We start from the raw sequence: 23,815 nt of genomic DNA, 5'->3' as shown, positions 1-23,815 counted from the left end.
GATGCTGTACCCATTAACGCAAATAGAGAGAGGGCGATAACTAGTTCCTCTGGAATGCCTGAATATTTTATTTTTGTCATCTTTGCTTCCACTACCTACTCTACTAATTCTTGAGAGTTCAGCCGAACGCAGCAGACGTCTTTGGACAGCAGCAGAGTGGTAAAAGTTTTTGAGAATTTCTAATAACCATTTTTTATTTCTTTTTACAGGAGTGGATATTTTTTAGGTACCTTTTAGTGATAAGCGTGGATAGTGTTAAGTTTTTGTGAATAGAAAATAGTTTTGTTTTTGAAGAGCTTTTTCAGCAGAAATCGTAATGGAGACGAGGGCCCAGAAAGCCCCAGAGGTCCGATTACTATCGGACCAAACCCAAGAAAAGAGTTTAATCGCCAGTCTGTAACGCAGTCTGGAAGAAATTAACAAGCAGCTAGCCGCTGCAAGAATTGAGATAGAGGAGCAGCGGAAGCAGAACGAGGGTCTGACAGCCCTCATCAAGAGCTTGCAGGAGTCAATGGACCTGCAAAACCGGGAGAAGAAAGAAAACGGCAAGCATTTACGTATCGAGAGTCCACAAGTGTCGGACTCTGAAAGTAACTCCTCACCGGAAGAGGAGATGTCCACCCACAACACGGACAACACCGCCACCGAGGAGGAGGAAGATGTGGACTTTCCACCTCTGCCGCCACCGAAACCAGTGCCAACTCTTCCGCCCATTTTTAAAAAAGCAGTAGTGAAGTCACCGGAAAAGCCAAAGCCTTCAGGACAGGAAAGTCCTAAGGCTAAAGAAGCCGAAAAGGGTACGGTACCCGCGATTTTAAGGCAGTCATCAAAATGGCCAGCCATTGAGAAAGAATTGAGAAAAAGGAAAATTAATATCCTTCACACGAGGGGGATACGCCTGGGAGTGAGAATAACTCCAGACCACCCGAGCGACCACCGGAAGATCAGCAAATTTTTTAGAGAAAGTGGAATTCAATTCCACACATATCTTCTCCCAGAAGAGAAGAACATTAACATTATAATCCGGGGGCTCGAGGGAATAGCGCGGAACGAACCCTCCAGACTATTAAAAGTGTTAATGCCGAAAAATGAAGCCGGCATATACAATGTCAAATCGATCTGCCACTTGGTTTTGAAAATCGAGTCCCAAAAACCGAGGACTTCGCAATCGCAGTGCCATAACTGTCAGCAGTTTGGACACTCTGCGAACAACTGTTTCGCCGACGCACGTTGCGTTAAATGCGAGGGATCGCATCACTTTTCAAAATGCGAGAGGAAACAGGAGCAGAAGGCAACCTGCACCAACTGCAAAGGGGATCATCCAGCCAGCTACGGCGGATGTCCAAAAAATCCTAAAAATATTAAGAAAACCTTCGCCCAGATGGCGAATTCTAACCCTTCTCCACAGGTATCACAGGTAACACAACCAATCAACAAACCGACAGAAAAAACCCCAACAGCACCAAAAACTCCCTCTTCCACAGCGAACCCGAACCCCGTACAAATGGATCAAGTGCTGAGCAGCATGCAAGCACAGATCCAAAACATGATGGAGTCAATGATGACCAAAATGATTCAAAACCTGTTTAGCTCGCAGATCCCTCTAGGCAACCCAACTAAGAACCAGCATGGTAAGCACTAAGCTTAACATTATCTCGTGAAACGCAAATTCCGTAAAAGGAAAAATCGGGGAATTGAAAGAATTCCTTTACGAGGCAGAAGTAGACATACTACCCAGCCAGGAAACGTTCCTCAAACCAACAGACCCACTTAAAGTACCCAACTACGAAATATATAGAAACGACCGACTTACTGGCCGTGGAGGAGGAACCGCAGTCCTCATCAAGAGAAACATCACCGCCTGGAAACACCACTCATCACTGGAATGGAAGCTACAGTCATCGAGGCAAGGACAGGACCAGCTGATGTAAAAATTATATCAGCCTACCGTCCACCATCAGCAGATAATTTTTCAGAGGACCTTCAACTGCTACTCAACTAGGACAACGCGTCATCGAGACTGGGGAGCAACCCGAAACACCAAAGCGGGGAGAGAACTGCTCACTTTCCTAAACGGAAACGGAGCAACTATTCACGCACCAGAGGAACCAACACATTATGGACGCAGCATGACCGGCACCATAATCGATGTGGCTCTAACAAAGAATTACAACAACCACATCACAATTAACGTGTTGGACGACCTCTCGTCGGACCACAAACCGGTGCTATTTTCAATATACAACATATATATTGAAAATCCGCCGAAAATGATCAAAAGCACCAACTGGGACACTTACTGCCACATTCTAAGACAATACACCACAACGACAAAACTGGAAACATCGGAACAGGTAGAGACAGAAATTCAAAACCTAACCGCCCAACTAACTTCAGCCAAACAGGAGAGCTCAACGGAGACAGAAGCAAACGACCAACAATACTACCGGCTCCCAAGAAATATTAAAGAAAGAATAAGGGAGAGAAATCGTATCAGAAAAAGAGGAATAATGACAGGAGATCCCAATCTGAAAAGAGAAGCAAATCGGCTTGCTAACGTCATTAGAGATGACATTGACCGATTCAGGAACGAACAGTGGGAATACTTCCTCTAAAACTTAGAGCCGGGAAACAACAACTCCTGGCGGCTCAGCAAATATTTTAAAAGAGGCTTGAGAAGGCAAATGCCTACAATTCATGGTCCCAATGGCCTTGAATTCTATAAGGAGGGAAAGGCCGAAGCGTTCGCGGACTCACTCGAACTCCAGTTCAGGGAGAACGCTACATCGGACGATGAATCTGAAGAAGATTACGAGTCAGAAACAGAGACACAAGATGACTCAACACAAAGAGAAGACTGGGAACTGCAAACAGACCAACTGGAAGTCTAAACCATCATCCATGGACTAAGCAGCAAAAAAGCCCCAGGATGGGATATGCTTACAAACGAGTGCATCAAGAACGTACCGAATAACATCGGCGAATCAATCACCGCAGTAATAAATGGAGTACTCCGTCTCAGAACATATCCAAAAGCATGGAAAAAATCCATCATCACCCTTCTGCCGAAACCGGGAAAGAACCTAACCTTCCCACAGAACTGGAGACCCATCAGCCTACTTCCAACAATTGGAAAAATTGCAGAAAGGATAATACGGAGCAGACTGCCGGATCAACTCAACGAGCTCAACATCATCCCAGAGGAACAATACGGACTCCAACGAGAGTATTCATGCGAGCTTCAACTGGCCACAGTAGTTCAGCACATTCGCAGTGGATTAAACAAGCGGAAATCGACCGGGCTAATAATGTTCGATATATCGAAAGCTTTCGATAAAGTCTGGCACGCAGGGCTCGTAGCCAAACGGAAGAAATTCACTGATAGGACTAATCCAATCCTTTATTACAGATCGAAGTTTTAGGGTGGCACTGGAGGGGCACCAATCAACAGAAAGAAGAATAGAGGCAGGAGTACCCCAAGGATCGCCGCTTTCACCGCTGTTATACACAGTATTCACGGCGGACATTCCAAGACAATTCAACCGCTTCACAGGGATCTCCTTATTCGCGGACGACACATGCCTCTTCCACACTTCGAAACAGGCACGCCTCATCACAAGCAATCTTCAGAAGGCAACCAACACAACGTTGGAATACTTCAAAAAATGAAAGATAAAAATAAACCTGGAGAAGACCCAGGCAATCTTCATCACAAGAAAGAGAAAACAGAAACCGGGAAAAATCAAAATCGACAATCAGCCCATCGATTGGAAACCAACAGCGAAATATTTAGGACTGACTTTCGACAGCAGACTAAATTGGAAAAAACACATCAAGTCGAAACGCGAAGCATGCACAGGTACATTGAATTCCCTTTACCCTTTAATTAGATCTAAGAAACTAAACATTAAGAATAGACTTTTAATTTATAAGCAATTAATTCGCCCATCTCTGCTATACGGGAGCAGTATTTTTTTGCCAAACGTGTAAGACATATAAAAAACAACTGGAAATATGTCAGAATATAGCTGTAAGAAAAATTGTTTAATGTCCCGCATTATATAAGAAATCTAGACATACATAGCGATCTAAGATTAGAACCTATAGATAAGTATCATATATTAAAGATAAAGCCCTGAAATTGTAAAAAAAAATGATTCCCACAAGAATAAAACCCTAAATATTTTAAAAACAGAAAATCAAAAAAAAATGAAACTTATCCTAGTTTAAGGGCACTAGTCTTCTTCTTTTTCTTCTTTTTCTTCAGCCTTTGTCCCGTTCACAAGCGGGGTCGGCTCGTCGTGACCGGCTTCGCCATTTGGCTCTATCGGATGCCTGATCTGGGTGCAATCTCGAGGCTTTCAAATTCCCATCCAGCATATCAAGCCACCGTTGCTTAGGTCTCCCTTTTGGTCGTTTACCATCGACTTCGATGTTCAGACCAATCTTTGCAAGTGAATTCTCGTTTGTACGAATTGCGTGACCATACCATCGAAGACGCCTCTATCGCAACTTTTCCACGATCGGTGCAACCCCATAACGATCGCGGATATCCTCATTTCGGATGTGATCTAAACGTGTGACGCCACTAGTCCAACGTAGCATCTTCGTCTCCATTACCGCAAGACGCCGTTCATTGTCTTTTATGGTCGGCCAACACTCAGAACCATAGAGAGCGACTGCACGGACGACATTGCGGTAAATTTTAGATTTGAGACGTTCGTTGATACGTCGATCACAAAGGACACCAGTTGTGGAACGCCACTTCATCCAGGTTGCGTTAATGCGTGAAGCAATTTCATAACGCAGCTCTCCATTGGCTGATAGCGTTGACCCGAGGTATTTAAATCGCTCAGTTCTGGGCAGATCACTGCCGCTGACAGTGATTGTGCCTGTTTCATGGGGATCGGTCGTCAAAAATTCAGTTTTGTTTAAATTCAATCTGAGACCGTGTTGCATGAGGCGATCATTCCATTTTTGAACAAGTTGCTCGAGATCATTTTTGCTATCAGATGCTAGGAAAACATCATCTGCATAAAGCAGTGTGTAGGGCGCTGGACGTTGGATATCCCGTGTGCCGGTGTCCATAACAAGGACAAAGAGGAGTGGTGAGAGGGCACTTCCTTGATGAACTCCAACAGAGACACGAAGCGGTTTTGATACACCCGCCATACTTCGAACTTTACTTTTCGGATCGTGGTAGAGCAATTGAACCCAGCGCACGAGTTCTTCTGGCACGAAGTGTTGTCGTAAAGCATACCAGATGAGTTCGTGTGGTACACGGTCAAACGCTTTCTCTAGAAATATCGGTGTCACTAAATCCATTTCTCAAGAGAGCAAAACAGTGTGTCGGCCCAGGGACTCGTTTGGTGGTCATCCTACCCATACTGTTACTTTTTCATTACGATTCACACTTGAGTGCATGCTCCCACACAGGTCGTGCTTATAATAGGGTAGAGCAAACTTCTCCGCCCAGGACATCATTCCTGCTAATTATACGCCGGCATTAGCCCTAGAATACGGCTATGTTAGCGAAGGCATTTTTCCCCCGGGCTTCTGGCCATCAATATCTAAAGATCGCAGTGTCTCAGTAGTGGGAGCCTTGGCTACTGTGGGATCAAATGGCATAAGGTGCAGCGATCAATTGGGAGCCGACCGGAAGTTATTATCATCTCTAAACAAGAATGAGAGGGTCAAGTCTAACCCAGAACTTACCAATTTGGTGGATAATGTTAGCCGTATTAGATGGTTTTAGAAAGGAGACTGTATGTTGGAGCTCAAGAAGTTCAAGGATATAATAGCAGAAAAGTTCTTAAGTTAAACTGAGAAGTCTTCAGGACAGGAAGCCAAAATCAAGGCTGGCAGGTCGGAGATCTTTATAGTCTGCAAGGAGATAGATGAGGTCACCGCAGGAGGAGGTTTGCGAGGCTTTGGAGACGGAGTTCGACCTTATTGCACTTCCAGAGTCAGCGGTTAAGACGGCACGGAAAGCCTACGATGGGACAAAAACCGCCATCATCAGTTTACCAGTGGAGGCAGCACTCAAACTGTTGGCAGCAGAGAGAGGGCCATTTCAGCAAGAACTGTACAGCAGACCCGAATTGCTTATTGTGCAAAGAGAAAGCGGAGGTCAACATCGGCGCATTGCAGACAGCAGCAGGTACCAGGAATTTAGGAGAGCCCTCACCGCAAGTTGCAGATGAGGTTGATATAAATCAACCTCAACCACTACCAGCAGCTAACTTAATACATGGAATTAAATTAATAAAATCTGCTTGCGTAGTTTGTACCGTAGGTAATGCGCTGTACCTGGAGAAAAGATTACAAAAAAACTCCAATCGTTGTATATTGCTTATTTGAGCGAAAGGTTGAGAGGTGGGGTGAGAATGGAAGTGGATGAGGAAAAGCCGGAGCCGTTTTGTTTGGGTGGAAGTACATTATGAAAACGGCGATAGCGATCGGTGTAAAGGACTACTCTACCTTCTCTGTCTAACAGTCGGTTATCACTGTTACAGGAAAGAAGGAGTTGCGGGAATTATTTCTTATGGAGGAAATATTTCTCATCGAACTCGATCTGCAAACATTCGGAAATTAGAGGAATGAGATGTAATTGACACCTCTCTAGGAATTTGACTACGTATCTGGCTATTGCGGTATCGATGCGCGGCGTATAGGAGAAATCATGGAACATTTGGTTTTTTAAATATACAGTGGCGGAAAATTTGTCTTTCCTTGATGCGTAGCCTCTACATATGTCTAGGGGACATACCGTCCAGAAGATGTCTAAAGCAGAAAATTGAATTTAAACAAAACTGAATTTTTGACGACCGATCCCCATGAAACAGGCACAATCACTGTCAGCGGCAGTGATCTGCCCAGAACTCAGCGATTTAAATACCTCGGGTCAACGCTATCAGCCAATGGAGAACTGCGTTATGAAATTGCATCACGCATTAACGCAACCTGGATGAAGTGGCGTTCCACAACTGGTGTCCTTTGTGATCGACGTATCAACGAACGTCTCAAATCTAAAATTTACAACAATGTCGTCCGTCCTGTCGCTCTCTATAGTTCTGAGTGTTGGCCAACCATAAAAGACAATGAACGGCGTCTTGCGGTAATGGAGACAAAGATGCTACGTTGGACTAGTGGCGTCACACGTTTAGATCATATCCGAAGTGAGGATATCCGCGATCGTTATGGGGTTGCACCGATCGTGGAAAAGTTGCGAAAGAGGCGTCTTCGATGGTATAGTCACGCAATTCGTGCAAACGAGAATTCACTTGCCAAGATTGGTCTGAACATTGAAGTCGATGGTAAACGACCAAAAGGCAGACCTAAACAACGGTGGCTTGATACGCTGGATGGGATTTTGAAAGCCCCGAGATTGCACCCAGATCAGGCATTCGATAGAGCCAAATGGCGAAGCCGGTTACGACGAGCCGACCCCGCTTGTGAACGGGACAAAGGCTGAAGAAAAAGAAGAAAGCAGAAAATTTTGACCTTTGGTGTAGTGAGTTTAGTAAATCGAAGGAATGGGAATTGAGTTGATATTGAGAGACAGGTTTTTTGCTACAGAAGACATTTTCGGAGTCATCCTCATTTTATTCCCGCGGAAGACAATGGTTGAAGATTGAGGGTACGTTCCACTTGGTAAAGTATCGGTAAAGCTCGTCAAAATAGAAATTCAGACGAGCTTGCCCGCAGATTATGTCCTTCATTACGGTGTAAACTATGAGGTCATCGGCATATTGTAGGATCTTGATAGGACTGGTGCAAGGAACGGGCTTGGGAATGTTCGCTGGGAAGAGCGAGAAGGGGTTGCGTAAGGGATGGAACCTTTGGGATTTCAGTAGGGCTGGTATATGACGAGAAGAATTGTTGCTAAAATTTGACTTTGGATTGCAGGCCACCTAGAAGGCTAAAGATTAGCTTGCAGAAGTGCGGGTGAAAATTAAGGATGTTGCTGAACTTATATACTAGTCTGTATTGACATAATTAAGACTTGCTTTTTCTTATCGCTAGTAATATTTACTAACCTCACAAATGCCGAACCACGTGTTCCCTTCATCAGTGCTACAAGTTTTCTCACATTTGTCGTTCGAAATACCGCGAGATTACACTTAGATGGTCCATATTGCCATACGTAGTCGAAAGCTTTCTTTGTATCCAACAGACAGGCTATTGTGGGTGTTTTGCTGTTAATCCCGAGTAAAATATCGTACAGTGCTCATAGATGATTAATTTGACGGTCCGTTTGCAGATTTTGGCGGAGATTGAAAGAATGGAGATGGGCTTGTAGCTATCAGGAAGGAGAGAATTTTCATTTTTCTTTTGGATAGAATTTTTTTCAAGCACATTTCCAGTTCGCGGGAAAGTGGGAGTCCAGTAAGCAATGGTTAATCAGAGAAGCCAGGAAGGGACTGATAGTCGCAGAGCATTTTTTGAGGATAATGGTTGGAATTTTATCCCACCCAGTCGACTTTTTATTTTTACTCTGCTGAATGGATATGTGGATGAGTTTTGGATTTGACGACGTTAATTGGTGAGATAGAGCCGGTAAGTCTGGGTGCCAAAAATGGATGCTGGAATAGACTGGATTGGTTGCTTGTTTCGGAATATGATGTAGTGTATTTTAAAGTTTTTGATGTATTAACTTCGGCTTCGAAGCGAAGAGTGTGGAATGGTGGGCTCAGGAGGACATTTGCTTTTTCAGGAGGAAAAATTTTTTGGGGCAGGATGTCATTGCGACTGGCAGCTTTACCAAATCCCGGGGTGACCGGAGTTTTCTGTATATATTTGGATTGAGTTCAATATTAGACAGGTAGTTATGGATATGGTTGGTACACACGGTGGGCTCCTATCACGGATAGAAGAATCGAGATAGTGGATCTCGTTTTTTAGAATGGAATACTACGGAGAAAATTTATTTTTAAGTAGTCTCCGCCCTAGGGTCTGCTGTAATGCATGTCTGAAAGCATATTGCCCGAGAGGGATATAAGGTTTCGATAGTCGAAGGTGCAAGCTGGCAAGCTCGTTCCATACTTCCTGAATAGCCTCAGTGTAATGACAAACCGTGCTATCAATGATATCATTTGAGACTCGGTTATTTTGAGGAAGTTGGATTTGGAATAGTTTGTGTCTAAGTGATTGGTTAATAAGCCGCCAGTACGCGTTTCTGAAATCAGGTGCTGTTAAAGGCAGTGGTCGCATAACTCTATCGGGAGTTTGAATATTAAGAATAATGGCATATTCACTGATGTCAGGTACGTGTAAAATGGGAGATGTTACATGCAACAGGATTTAATGAAGGCAGCGGTGAAATTCACGACTATTGTTGTTTATATAGAAGTGAAACCAGAAAGTATGTCTGGCGTTTAAGTTGCCTCCCAAGACTAGCGACCAGGATTTTCTAGTTGAGCGAAGTTGATCCTCACGGAAGGATATGATGGTGGAGAGGTCGTTCGGTTTAAAGAACTTATTGGGACAGTATAGGGAAACGATGTATGTGAAGTTAGACGGTTGACGGTTTCCATTGGGGCGATAGTCACCTGGAAGGATTTAAGGCAGAAGGAGTTATGTGGCTAAGAATTTTTTGGAAACTAATATTGCAGCGCATCCTGGCAGGTATGTGATTGATAGAATGGGATGATGTCTGTCGGTTTTTAAAATTGGTAAATGAGGGTCTATCACGGTAATGGATCATGGTTCCACACAGGAGAACTATTTGAGAATTGTGTTCACCGAGAAATGCTTCAAGCTTGCGCCTACGAGCTGCTTACAGAATTGATTTCCAACTCAATGATTCTCCATCTTTAGATATTGCTCGGTCGTTAAATGTACAAAAAACCATTCTTGTCGAAAGTGTGCGAAATTGAAGACATAAACATCGAACTGTTGCCATTGCGGCGAAACGAGGCATCGCGTCAGTTACCGCGGGTGTCCTGCAAATAAAGACATGGTTTCCAGAAAGAAGCGGGTGAAATAAAAAAATAAGCAAAGTGACATGAGCCAGCAAACAGTGTAGAAAATGTCACAAAGTTTAACCAAACTGGGTGTTTTTTTTATGCCAAACCTGGTAAAGAGTATCTTCCTAAATTTGTGGCTCTACCTATCTCTAGTCCTTTTTCTGTCAATGCCTTCCATAATTTGGTCGAAGCTCTTTCTTCAGCTCAAAATACTGAACAGCAACAGTTCGCTGCTATCAAACTTATAATGAATTATTGGTTGATTTTCTAAGAGCAGATTTCTCCTGCATTTCAGAACCTCATCTCAGCATAATGTCAACTTCTCCGGATATAACACTATCGGGAATGACTACAACACGGGCCCTGCGTTTTTAGTCAGGAAACACTATGATTTTGAAAAAGTTCTCATAGGGAGCCGTCGATGTGGTGAGAGCGATTTTTCAGTGAAATTCTCCTGTTAAAACGCATGCTTGTCGTTTGGGTTTAGCTCCTTTGTTAATACGATCTTGTCCGGATGTATATCCAAATCCTTTCACAAAATACGTTGCAACGACATGTGAGATAGATATAAAGAGATAGTTCCAAATGAATAGAAACAATGGATATGCGTCTGAAAATCCCAGGGCATTTGGAGGGATGCAAACTGTTCAGAATAATGAGGTTGGAGAATCCCCGTTTAGAAGAGCTAGTCTAAGATTTAGAATTGATCTGAGCTAAATACTTTTGGAAATAACCTGTGTATTTATTTATTTATTTATTTATTTAATGAGGACAATACACAGAAAGCAAATTTCTTATTACATATTGTCCTCAGAGGGAGGAGCAAGTAAATGGCATATTTTGCGCTTAAAGCTAGAGAGGGACATAGAGCCAAAGGAACCAAGCTGTAGGGCACTGTAGGACCGGCAAAACCTCGGGATCGGAGAGTGAAAGTAAATCTCGAGCTCGGCGAAGGGTACATCAAAAATGTCCGCATTACGTGTGTTATGAGACGAGGCGATACGGAAAGTAATATCCGAGTTGGCGGAGCAATCCATCAGACCATTGCAGAGCTTGAAAAGAGTACACATATCAAGGAAGATACGGCGTTGCTGTAGGGAGGGGAGATTGAGGGTGTGGAGTCGTGACGGATAATCAACCCGTGGAAGGTTCTTTTTATAAAAGAGGGACCGGGTGAATTTGCGTTGTACGGCTTCAAGAGCGCGGCCGTCACGGATGCGGTAGGGGGACCAGACTACACAGCAATATTCAAGGATGTTTTTGAGAAGGGAATTGAAGAGTGTTAAGGAGGGCTGCATTGAGGTAAAGTCGGACGAGGAACGAAGGATAAAACCAGACATTTTGGAAGCTCTATTGATGATGTCAACGAAGTGGGAATTGAAACGAAGTTTATCGTCGAATATTACACCCAGGTCTTTGAAGGAGGTCAGTAGTGAAAGGGGTTGACCACTGAGAGAATAGGAAGAGGATAATGAGGACGGTTTAAGGGAATAGCGCATCCAGTGGCATTTGTTGACATTCAGTGTTAGCTTGTTGACCGAACACCAACGGGCTAAATTATCAAGGTTGGATTGTAAGAGAGCGCAGTCCAATAGAGACGAAACAGAGGCAAACAATTTAAGATCGGCTGCGTAAAGCAAATACGGACAGGTGAGGATGGAGGCAAGGTCATTGATAAAAAACAGGAAGAGTAGGGGCCCAAGTGTAGAGATTTCGGGAACACCAGAGGAAGGAGAGAAGGAACCAGATAAGTGACCATGAAAAGAAACTTTGCAGGAACGGTATGAGAGATAGGAGGAAAGCGAGGAGACGACTGAGGGAGGGAAGTCTAGCGAAGAAAGTTTAGAGAGGAGAATGTTATGGTCAACGGCTTGACTTTGGCTTTGGAGAAATCAATATAAACAGCATGTACCTCCTGTCATGAATTCAAGCGTTTAACAACAAAGTTGGTAAAAACCAGAAGATTTGAAGCCGTTGATCTATGTTTCACGAAACCATGCTGCTCTTTGACAATGAGGTGACCGAAGTGCGCGGTCAACCAGTCGTTGACATATCTTTCTAGGATTTTGGAGCAAGAGGAGAGAAGGGAAATGGGGCGGTAGCTCACAGCAAGGGAAGGGTCTCCGCTCTTGAGGATAGGAATGATAAGGGCCTCTTTCCAGAGACGGGGAAAGTAGCATTCGTCTAGACTTTTGTTGTAGATTATACACAGGGGGAGGGAAATGTGTTTTCTACAGTTAAGGGGGAAGAGATTAGGAAGCTCATCGGGGCCAGGTCCGACATTGGGGTCAAGGTTACCAGTGAGGAACTCAACCAAGGAAGGCGTAAGGAGAGGAATGGCTAGTGATTCGGAGGAGTCTGTAGTTATGAAAGGTGTAGAGGATGAAGGGCACGAGGGAGAAAACACTGAAGAGAAGTAGATGCAGAGAAGGTCGCAGGATTGTTGTGGGGAGTTGGCAGTGGAGTCATCGAAGCTGTTAGAAGAGGGGACAGATTGAGTTGGATTATGAGAGTTGCGAGCGTGAGACCAAAAGGGTTTTAAGTTACCGCGGTCAAGGGCAGCTTCGACGCTCAATAGGTACCTTTTACGCGCTTTTCTGACCATTGACTTCACAGTAGATCGTATAGCCTTAAAGTGAGCAAGGTCGGCGTCATTTTTAGGAGCCCGAAACTTCTTCCGCAGTGTATGTTTCAAGCGAATGTTAATATGAAGTTCCGTTGTGAACCAAGTTGGGTACGAACGTAGGCAGGGAGGGGAAGAAAGGACATAACAGGAGAGGAGATCAGAAAGGATATTGTAGAAGGTGTTAAGAGCTTGATCACACGATGAATTACTTAATATATGTACCCAGTTGAAGGACGCTAAAGCTGAGTTCAGACCGTCAAAATTGGCTTTGCGGAAGTTGAACTTAGTGGGTTTACGCTTGGTTTTGGGTTTTGAACGAGGGAGCTCCGCTTCAAATTCAACCGCGGGATGGTGAGCGTCGGTTTTTACATACGAGGATGTGCCAGGAAATAAAGAGAGGGAGAGGAGGAGAGGAAGAGATCGAGAGTGCGGCCCAAGGAGTTTTTGGTGGTATTGAAATTCAGGGCAGAGCAAGTATACATAAAGGAAGAAAGTGCGAGGGAAGAATGGGAGAGGTTGTTGGAAGGAATTGGAAGCCTAGGACGATTAGGCCAGTTGAGCATGGGGAGGTTGAAATCTCCACAAAGGAAGAAAGGGAGGGATGGGAATCTGACGGTAAGGAGTTCAGACAAACTGTCAAACAATTCTTCATACAGGTGAGAAGGGCTAGCACAGGGGACATATACACAAGAAACAATGAACGGGAGGAAGTTGGGCGGGGAAACACGAAGAGCAACACTATCAAAAGGAAAGCCAGAGGAGGAGAAGACAAGTTCAGCGGGGAGTGAATCTTTTATAGCAATTAGGACTCCACCGCCAGTGGACTTACGAGAAGTATCCCGGTCCCTGTCACAACGGAAAGTGGAGTACCCTTCGGGGAGCTCGGAGTATAATATGGTATCGTCTAGCCAGGTTTCGGAGATACAGATGGCATGGTGTTGCTGAGCCAGCGCGGATAAATTGAAGGCCCCCAGCTTGGTTCTTAAACCCCTGACGTTCTGATAAAACAGACGGACAGTGAACATTATTATTAATTAAAAATTATATTTCTATGCAAGCGGGTTTGATGTAACTATAACGACATCTTTTAATTGTTGATGAATCTTTTCTAATTTTTCGAGAGCATAATGGAATATCTCAAATGTGAATGACTATGCTATAAGGAAATGAAGATATGCACATAGATTTGGACAAAACGGGTAGCTTAACGATAACATACCTGCGAGACGGTTTTGCATCTTCTGCAAGCCTAAAACCATCCATTTTTTTCATTCACGGCTATTTGTATTGTCTTTTTAGTCAAAAAACCATTTAAAAGTCGCGCGGCCATTCAATTGTTTGAAGTGTCCCGCCATGCAACGCAATAGCTTGAAAAAAATTTCCCTATTGTTTTATTGTTTGTGAATTGTCTTAAGGAATTGTCTGAACGGAGCGAGAAGTCCATTTTGACCTACCACGAAACGAAGGAAACTACAAACGTAATAATCATATGAATATGAATTATGGCGGTCCATAAATGACAAAGGCACGTTTTAGCAAAACAAAAGGTAGCGCGCTATTTTGCATTTGAAGTGGGTCAAAGAAAATGTTTTCAAATTTTGACAGTTTTGCATATTTTACAAGGCACATAAATCATAAAATGTGACTTCTTGGTCTACTAGGCGATTTCGTAATCTGAAACAGAATTGCTATCATACAAAGAAGATGACTTTTTTATCGGAATAGGAAGCACAACATGAGACGACCGTTACTATGGTATAACGAGGCCAAGTCATGTGCATTGCCATATGCATAATACGCCTGATGAGAAACCATAACCTCTGCATTCGATTCAGACAGTCTAGAGAAGTCAACTACCAAATGAAAACACAACCTTGGGCAAGGTCCTGGAATTGAATCGCCATAAATTCCTTGGGTGTGATACGCGTGAGTACGAGAGGTTTCTTCAATGGAATAGTAACTGGGAGCCCGGCTCTTTATGGGAAATTTTATGCCCCTTGATGCTCTGTAAACAGGTCATAATCGTAAAAGAATCAAAACAAATCGTAAATTCAGAGAATATGGGGTGTAAATTGGTTCAGTGTTTGAATTCCCAAAGCAGAGCCAGGTTCTCCGTGTCAGTGTTGTTAGAATGTAAGTATTCAATCAATTTAACGTAGGTTACTTTGCGGATTGGCTCATGACATTAATATTCATATTTGCAGTCTTATCTGCTCCTGGCCAATTGGTTAAAAGGGATGGAAAATTGTAATAGTGTTGAGGGTTGGAATATTAAATTCGGGAAATTCCACGCGTAGAATTTGTGTTTTTTCACTTCAAAAGCGAGAGAGCAATTCAGATAGTGGGAACATGGGAGCTGGATTGGATTTCGAAATTATGCTACCCTGAATTGAATATTCCATGCCATAGAACCAATATTTGGCAACACCACAAAATATATAACCAAAAGACGATTGCCAGTCACGTGCAATTTCACCCATATCCCATATTTTAAGATTAGAAATCAATGTACCCCTGGACGTGCAAGAATCCGATTTCCTCCAGCCATGCTAAACGATCCGTCATTCACAAACAGTTGGAATGATTAAAGTGAACCCACCCTCCGAAGGACGGTTCCACCTCAGCCATTCCGTCGATCCAGCATCGAAGCACTGTTGTTTCCGTTCAAACTTCAATTTTGATGGATTCGGGTCAATCATGGAGTCACAAGAATGTCTGTTTTTTCAGTTCACCATAATTCGGTATCGGAAAAATATTAGAGTATCGATTGAGCAGCCAGCACGGCTACAGAATCAAGTAAATGTTAATTTATAGCTGTTATTTGATTTTGGTTGTTGGTTGTTGGATGTTGGAAGTTGGAAGTTGGAAGGAGCTGTACTTGAATGCGAGTTCTTGTGTTTCTGACTCAAGAGAAATTTATGGCTACGTTACGCAAGTTGAAATTTTTGGAGAAAATTTATCATGTGGAACTAACTTGATGATTATTGGTTCGGTTGAAGAGCCTCATTCGATTGTATATCACTGGAAACGAGTGGACGTATTGGGTGGCTGTTCAGAAAGTATAGCATAGTCGGTGAAGCCGTCTCCTCTTTTTTATGCTATTATGTACACATGAAAAATATACTAAACAAGCTTTGGGTTTTTTGACAATCCTTTTTTTTTTTGTGCGTACACGGAGGTGGAAAATCTTAGAAAGACACGTCCGCCGCAGCTCTGCCGCTCGAACGGCGGAACTACAGCGGGCGCGTGTGGGATTCACACCCACTAAAAACCACCCTCGGTCTCTCCAGCACCAGCCCCGCGGGACCACCATTGAGATATTACTTCGCAGGGTAGGTTTGCTCTTAGGCACTCATCCTTCTCCTATTTGCGGCTTTCCTCCTTCTTTGTTCCTTCAGCAACTCCTCCTGCATTTCGATGATTGCGGAGCCAACCGCAAGCTACTTCTCCTCGGACTCCAGCATCTCAGTAACCAAGCTCTCCGGGGTCCGGCTCCTGCCCAGCACCTGGTTTAAGCTCCTTCTCTCCATCGCAAATCGTGGGCAGTGAAACATCACATGCTCTGGATCCTCCGGTATGCCATCGCATCTGGGACAATTCGGAGAATCATCCAACCCAAAGCGGTGCAGATACTGCCTGTAACAACCACCGTGTCCCGTGAGGAACTGGATAATGTGGTAGTTGGTCTCCCCATGTTTTCGCTCAAGCCACACCCTAATGCTGGGAATGAGCCTTTGCGTCCACCGACCTTTCGTAGACTTGTCCCATCTGCGTTGCCAGAGATTAAGCGACTCTGGCCTTGCCGCATGTCTATGCTGTGCATGCCCCTCCATATGTCTTGCATTGTACAAGACACTCATTTCTTTTGCCAGAATGTCAACCGGGATCATGCCTGCCACCACCAATACTGCCTCATCTGATGTGGTTCTAAAAGCACTGCAAACCCTCAAAGCCATCCGCCGGTAAACCGAGGTCACCTGCTTCCGTCTCTGAGAGTTTGCAAACGCCTCTGCCCACACAGGCGACGAGTAGAACAGGATGGAGCGCACCACTCCGGCTAACACCAACCTCCGGCAATGTTTCGGTCCGCCAATATTTGGCAACATTTTCGCAAGTGTCGTGGTGGCACCGACTGACTTTTGGCATGCATACTCTAAGTGTTCTCTAAAACTCAATTTGGGGTCAATTATTACCCCAGGTATTTAATAGCCGGCTTTGATACGACCGTATGTCCACCGACCTCCACTTTCACAGTGTTATTTTTTCTGCGGTTCGTTACTAAGACAGCTGCCGTTTTCGCGTCCGCCAAGGTCAGCCCGGCCTTTTCTAGCCAGGACTTTACCGCTCTCACTGTTTCCGTTGCGTAAACCTCCACATCTTCTGGGTGTTTTGCTGCAACAACCACAGCTAGGTCATCAGCACAGCCGACAATCGTAGTCCCCTCTGGGACGGGAAGAGCAAGCACCCCATTATACATGATATTCCACAACAGGGGACCAAGTACCGATCCCTGTGGTACCCCGGCTGTGACAATGTACTCTTTGGAGCCCTCATCCGTCCCGTACCAGAGAGTCCTCTCTGAGAGGTAGTTTTCCACCAAATTCGCTAAGTATCCGGGGACACCTATGACAGCCAACGCCCCTTTAATTCTATTCCAGTTGGCCGAATTGAATGCGTTTTACACATCCAAAGCCACCACGGCAGAGCAGCCGCCAGAAATCAGTGCACCTTTTGCGAGGTTTACCACCATGCCAATTGCGTCCACCGTAGAGTGGGCGCGTCGGAAACCAAACTGGCGTTCCGACAAACCATTGCTGGCTTCGACAGGAGTCTGTTGTAGATGACTCTCTCCACCATCTTCCCCATTGTATCCAACAAGCAGATAGGACGGTACGACGCTGGGTTTCTAGGTGGCTTGCCAGGCTTCGGAAGCAACACCAACTTTTGCTTTTTCCACTGGGCAGGGAATATTCCTTCTTTTAGGCACGCCTCGAAGGTGTTGGCGAAAAGGTCGGGCCTAGTCTTCACTGCCAGTTTCAAAGCTCGGTTGGGGATGCCATACAAACCTGGGGCCTTGTTGTCACCGAACCTACCACATATTTCCCGCAGCTCCTCCACAGTTACAGGCGGTATTATGCCGTCATTTAGTTGGACAAAAATTTGCCTTCCCCTATTTTCGTGGTGAGGGAATAGAGTGGTAACAATCTGTTTCAGGAGGCGCGGACAGGTCACCTGAGGTGATTTCCGCAGCCTTTTCATCACCACTCTGAAAGCCTCGCTCCAAGGGTTTATGTCGACATGGTCGCACAATTGTTTGAAGCAGTTCTTTTTGCTCCTCCGAATGGCTTCCTTTAGGCGGCCACGCAATTGCTTGTGTGCCTCCTCTGGACCGTCGCCACCGGGTTTTCCCCTGAGCCTCTGGCAAAGCTTCCTTGCCCGAAAACATGCGGCTCGCAAACTTGTTATTTCGTTGTTCCACCAGTAGTTGGGTTGCTTACTGGGGAGCAATCGCCTTCTGGGCATAGTAACATCGCATGCTTCCGTCACCCATCGAGTGATCTGGGTGGCTTTCTCTCTAGCTGTACCATTCAGGGATATGTCGGATTTGAGCACCGCGGAAAACGTGTAAAACGTGTCCCCCTCGAAAGCTTTCACTGTCAAGCCAAGCATAACACCCCGCATTCTGCGAAAACTCTTTTTCGAGCTCGATCCACCCTTGATCTCTATGCAGATTGCCTGGTGGTCGCTGTGAGTATAGTCCTCACTGACGATCCTCCAAGCGATTTTACTGGCTAAAGTGGCACTCTAGACACTCTAGACACTAGACCCCAGGCCCCTTCCCCGGAAAGTGTACGAAGACCCAACATTCGCCAGTACCACGTCCAGCTCCGCGATTGCTTCGAGGAGAACACGTCTCCTGACATTAGTTATCCGGCTGCCCCATTCAAGAGCCCATGCTTTGAAATCGCCTCCTATTATGATCGGCCAACGTCCTCTTGCATCCAAAACAAGAGCGGCAAGCATCCGCTCATACTCGACGAGTGTAGCGCTGGGAGCATAGCAGCTGTAGATGTGGATGCCCTTCACCTTCGCTCTGATGAAGCCCTCCTCCGGGTGCTCCATTATTTCCTGGAAGGCTTGTTTTCCACAAGTCCACAGCGCTGCTTGGCCCGTTTGGTGTTTGACCCAAACGCTACCACCGTGGTTTCGGTATGGTTCACTTAGTATGGACATATCGATGTTTTCTCGCGGATGGTTTGCGCGAGTAGATCCTGCGCCGCCTCGCAATGGTTGAGGTTGATTTGTATCAACCTCATCTGCGATTTGTGCTAAGGGCTCTCCTGTATTCCGGGCACCTGCTGCTGCCCGCAATGTGCCGATGGTCCACACCCTCCTTTCCTTTGCACAGTAGACAATTTGGGTCAGCTCCGCAGTCCTTGCTGGTATGGCTTTTCACTCCGCATCTCCTGCATTGCTTTGACCTGTCATTTGGGATAGTGCATGCCTTCGCAATGTAACCAAAGCCAAGGCATCTAAAGCACCGTTTTAACGCCACCTGTTCCCTAAGGCGACACATAACCCAGCCTATTCTCACTGTCCCTGCTGCTAACAGTTTGAGTGCGTTCTCCACTGGTAGGCTGATGATGGCGGTTTGTGTTCCCCGATAGGCTTTCCTTAGCGTTTTCACCACTGACTCTTGTAGTTCCAAGATCGAACTGTTTCTCCAACGCTTCACGAACCTCCTCCTTCGTCGTGATTTCATCTATAACTTTGCAGATTATAGATATCTCCGGCCTACTAGCTCTTATATCGGCTTCCTGCCTTAAAGTCTTCCCGATTTGGCTTAAGAATTTGTCCGCAGTTACATCCTTGGATTTCTTAAGTTCCAACATAAGATCTCCCTTCTGGGACCGCCTAATGCGGCTGACGTTGTCTCCCAAATTGGTGAGTTCGGGGTCTGCCTTCACTTTCCTGAGAATGTCGGCGTATGACCCTTCGCCTCGTTTGGAAATGAAAACCACCTCCGGTCTAATCTTCCTCCGATAATTCCTTTTCCGCGGTTCTACTTCCTCCAAGCTTCCGCATCCGCTTTTGAAGGTCCGATCCCTTTTCTCGAGGTAGCCACTGCAGTATTTTCACTGGCAGTTTCAGACGTACTTTTCATGAATTCCGCCTTTTTGGGAGTTGAGTCCTTTTTCTTTTCGGGGTTTGCTGGCCTGTTGAGTCATTCAGCTTCTCGCGCAGCCTCTTCCCCGGTTTCTCCCCTTTTGTGTTTTGAACCGGCGTTACTTGAGTTGCCTGGTTCACTTTTCCAATCGGCGACTTGCCTACTCGTTCATTCTGGGCCTTGCCGTACGTCAAACGGATGCCTCTTATCATGGCCCTTATATTTTGGTGAATGTTCCTGCGCTTCTTTATAAACTCACACAGCTCCATGATCTTTTTACCGAGGGCAGTAAAGGCAGCTCCAGACTGATCATTGCCCAAAACATCGCTCGGGTGAATCGGCGTCAGTGATTCTTCCTCATCGAAGACTCCCGCTATACGTTTCCCACTGGGGGTAGCGATCGTGGGGGCTTGTGCCCGTGTGGGAGGGGATCCGCGAAAAATCGAGCTCCTTCTGAACGGGTCCATCACTGGAGCCAGTTCAAGTTCCTCCTGTACGCTTGTAACATTAGATGCACGAAGGGACGTGTCTGATGGGAGATTTGGCAACTCCACACAGGACAATCCTAGAACCCAGTGTGCATATAGTGGTCCCCCTAAGCCTTTCAGTTTTAGCCCCTAATAGCAGTTTCATTGGTGAAAATGCTACATAGGCTACTTTATTTCGAAGCGCATCTATTCGTAGGACTCCATAACAAAATCATACCTTTCCTCCGGTATTCACTCAAAACCTCATTAAACTTACATCAATTTCCCGATAACTTACATATGCAGATAAAAGTTAGCATTGCTGGCGAGAATGAACATTCTAACATAATGCTAGCAGCAAGTTGCGCTGCTTTTGATTAATTAAGAGCAACAAATCACAGGGACAACAACTCGCATACGTGCTGGCAGTAAATTGTGGTATGGATTATCGTGCGTTTTGATCAGTTTATCGCCAAATTATCGGACAATAAAATTAGCTGACGGCAATTTATGTCAGCCAGTCGCATGAATCGTGCTCTTGGCGTTTCACCGTGCAGCATTTCGAATGCAAGCCAAGTGCATTTTCACAAGGCATTTTCTGATGGAATTTGATTAGTTGCAGCTACGCGTGAGAGGATTTCATTTGGCGCATCTTCAAAGCGACAGCACCCGGCGTGACGCGCATCACCATGGAATGTTACTTTGAATCTGATAAGAGAAACAAACGATGGTCTTTTACTTTCATTATATCTCCGTTAAATCTAAGTATCTTTTTAAGGCGGGTATTTAGTAATAGTCCAAATATGATCGAAGTTGGTCTAATTCTGAGGTGAACTGTTGGTCTGGTGGTTTGCCTTAAAGTAAAGCATAAGGAACAGTGAAATCCTCATCCTTCCTTTATTCTATCCATTATGGATTTGCCGTCAAGTTAATTTGTCTCCCAGCGCGTTTGCTATCTTTCAACTCTAGGGCTTTTATGTAAAAATCGGCAGACCTTTGCATGCGGAGTTCCTATTTTGGAATAAACTGCATTTTTATAAAGTCATATTTTTTTTACTTTCAAGAAGAATGATAGCTGCATGTAAATCCAAAGTAATTAAGGCCACCGCGTCCTGTCCTGTCTATGATGAACATACATAGAATTCGAGAAACGTGTGTATTTCCTCAGAAAGGATATTTGATTGAACATTCATCCTAGTTGTACCTAGGTCGCAATGTATTTACATATAGGTACATATTATGTCAGATTTTTCGGTTGTGTACCTTCTGAAAATGGGTCCATGAAAGGAATGATCAATTTCCAGATGCCGCTCTCCCACTTTTTGTATTAAATGTCAAAAGTGAAGCCAGCTTTGGAAAGTACTAATCAAGACCTTTAATTTGATACCCCACACAACTATATCTGTGCTAAAAATGTTCACCCCCCTTTTGGCATGTGGCAACGTTGAAAAATGTTACTCGCTGCATGTGTGGGGGTTTACAATTCCCACCCACCCTTTGGTGTCAATAGGTGCAACCGTTTCTGACGAAAATGCATGTGACAGACAGACAGAGAGTAAACCAAACACTTTGATTCCTCACATGTCATTTCACCTATCGAAATAAAGAACACGCGATCTGAATCTGGAAATTAAAAAAAAATACGGAACCGTGTGTCGCGATCGAAAAGGAAGATCCACGATACGTCAGATGTATTGTGAAGCGAGGCCTCTGAGGTTTCCGCCCTGCCTTAACATCCTCAGGCTGGAAACCTAAAAACGGGACAAAATATGCCAACTAATCCTCCAGGCTGGAGTTGGGTAGGGCTGAAAACCCTACCCCAAAAACATCTTGTTACGAAACCACAAAAGGAGCCTCGGATTGGATTGACGACACAACGACGAACCCGGCAACGACAACGGAATAATGATTTGCGCATTTTCTCATGGAACGTGCACTCCCTGTATAGAGATGGTGCTGCCAAGCAGCTAGTCGATACCCTGTCCCAATAAAGGGCTGATGTGACAGCGTTGCAGGAAACGCGTTGGACAGCGACCGGTTTCTTGGAGAGGAGCCACTACAGCGTATATTGGCCATCCAGTAAATCATGTGCTCGGGTAGGTTCCTTAGTTAGGAAAAAATGAAACCTGCTGTTATCGGCTTTGGAAACATAAGCGAACGGCTATGCACTCTGCGTTTGCGAGGCAAATTTAGAAATATAAGCCTCATAAACGTTCACGCCTCTACAGAGGAGACTGCAGACTCGGGGAAGGATACCTTCTACGAGGCAATTGAGCTGACCCTCGCCCACTCTTGTCCCAAGTATGATATCAAACTCATACTTGCAGATTTCATCAGTCAAGTAGGGACGGAGCCCGTATTCAGGCGATACGTCAGCTCCCATAGCTTACATAAGGAAACCAATGATAATGGACTGCGGATTATTCATTTAGCAGTATCGCATGAAATGGTTGTTGGAAGTACCTGGTTTGTGCGGAAAGCGGTCCACAAACATACATGGGCCTCTCCAGACTTTCCACCAAATTGACCGCGCTGATTGAACGCCGCCACCTCTCAGCCTTGATAAATGTCAGAACATATAGGGGGGCCAGTATAGACTCGGATCTCTATCTCGATGGCATAGTGCTCCGGGCTCGAATTACAACACCACCTACAATCCTCTCTGACTCTGATCGAATTACAGCTCAATTGGTTAAAAATTTGGGGCGACCAATTACACCAAATGGTTCATCAACTTGTGCTTAAGGTATGGAACAGCGAATCAATGCCTCACGACTGGCAAAGAGGCATTATCTGTCCCATACATATAAAGGGATATAGGACGCAGTACAGCAATTATAAAGGTATCACATTGCTGAATACCATCTAGAAGATATTCTCCTCTATCTTGCTAGGCCGTATAGCCCCATACGCTTAGAACATCATTGGACCATAGCAAAGAGGCTTCATTCCAGGCAATTCAGCAACATCAGATTTTCTCTCTGTGGCAAGCGATGGAAAAACTGTTGGAACATGGATATCAGTTGCACCATCTTTTCATCGACTTTAAAGCCGCCAATGACATCATAGGCAGAATAAAACTGTACACGGCCATGAGAGAATTCGGTGTGCCGACGAAATTAATATGACTGACTAGGCTGACCCATTCTAAATCAATAACGGTCTAAGACTAGGGGATGCGTCCTCTTCAACCTAGCCCTGGAGAAAGTGATTCGCGATGCAGACGTAAATGCGAGAGGCACCATATTCTTCAAGTCCATCCAACTACTGGCCAATGCTGACGATATTGACCTTATAGGAAGAATAGCCCGAGATGAACAGTCTACCTACATCCAGATAGAGCAGGAGGCGCGAGATCTCGGGGTGCACATTAATGAAAGCAAGACGAAATACATGGTGGCAACGTCAGCACCAAAACCAAAAGAACGAACAACATCGAATCACACTGGTCAAACGAAAACAATGAAGATAGGAGACTACAATTTTGAGATTGTTGAAAATTGCTCACAACCGATAATAGCTATGACGATGAAATGCCCGCATGGTTATTGGCTGTCAACAGAGCCTATTTCAACTTACAAAAACT

This window comes from Hermetia illucens, chromosome 3 (genome assembly GCF_905115235.1).
Source record: "Hermetia illucens chromosome 3, iHerIll2.2.curated.20191125, whole genome shotgun sequence".
In the NCBI taxonomy this organism is placed as follows: domain Eukaryota; kingdom Metazoa; phylum Arthropoda; class Insecta; order Diptera; family Stratiomyidae; genus Hermetia; species Hermetia illucens.
The sequence above is the reverse complement of the archived record's forward strand: the minus strand, read 5'-3'. Positions refer to the sequence as shown.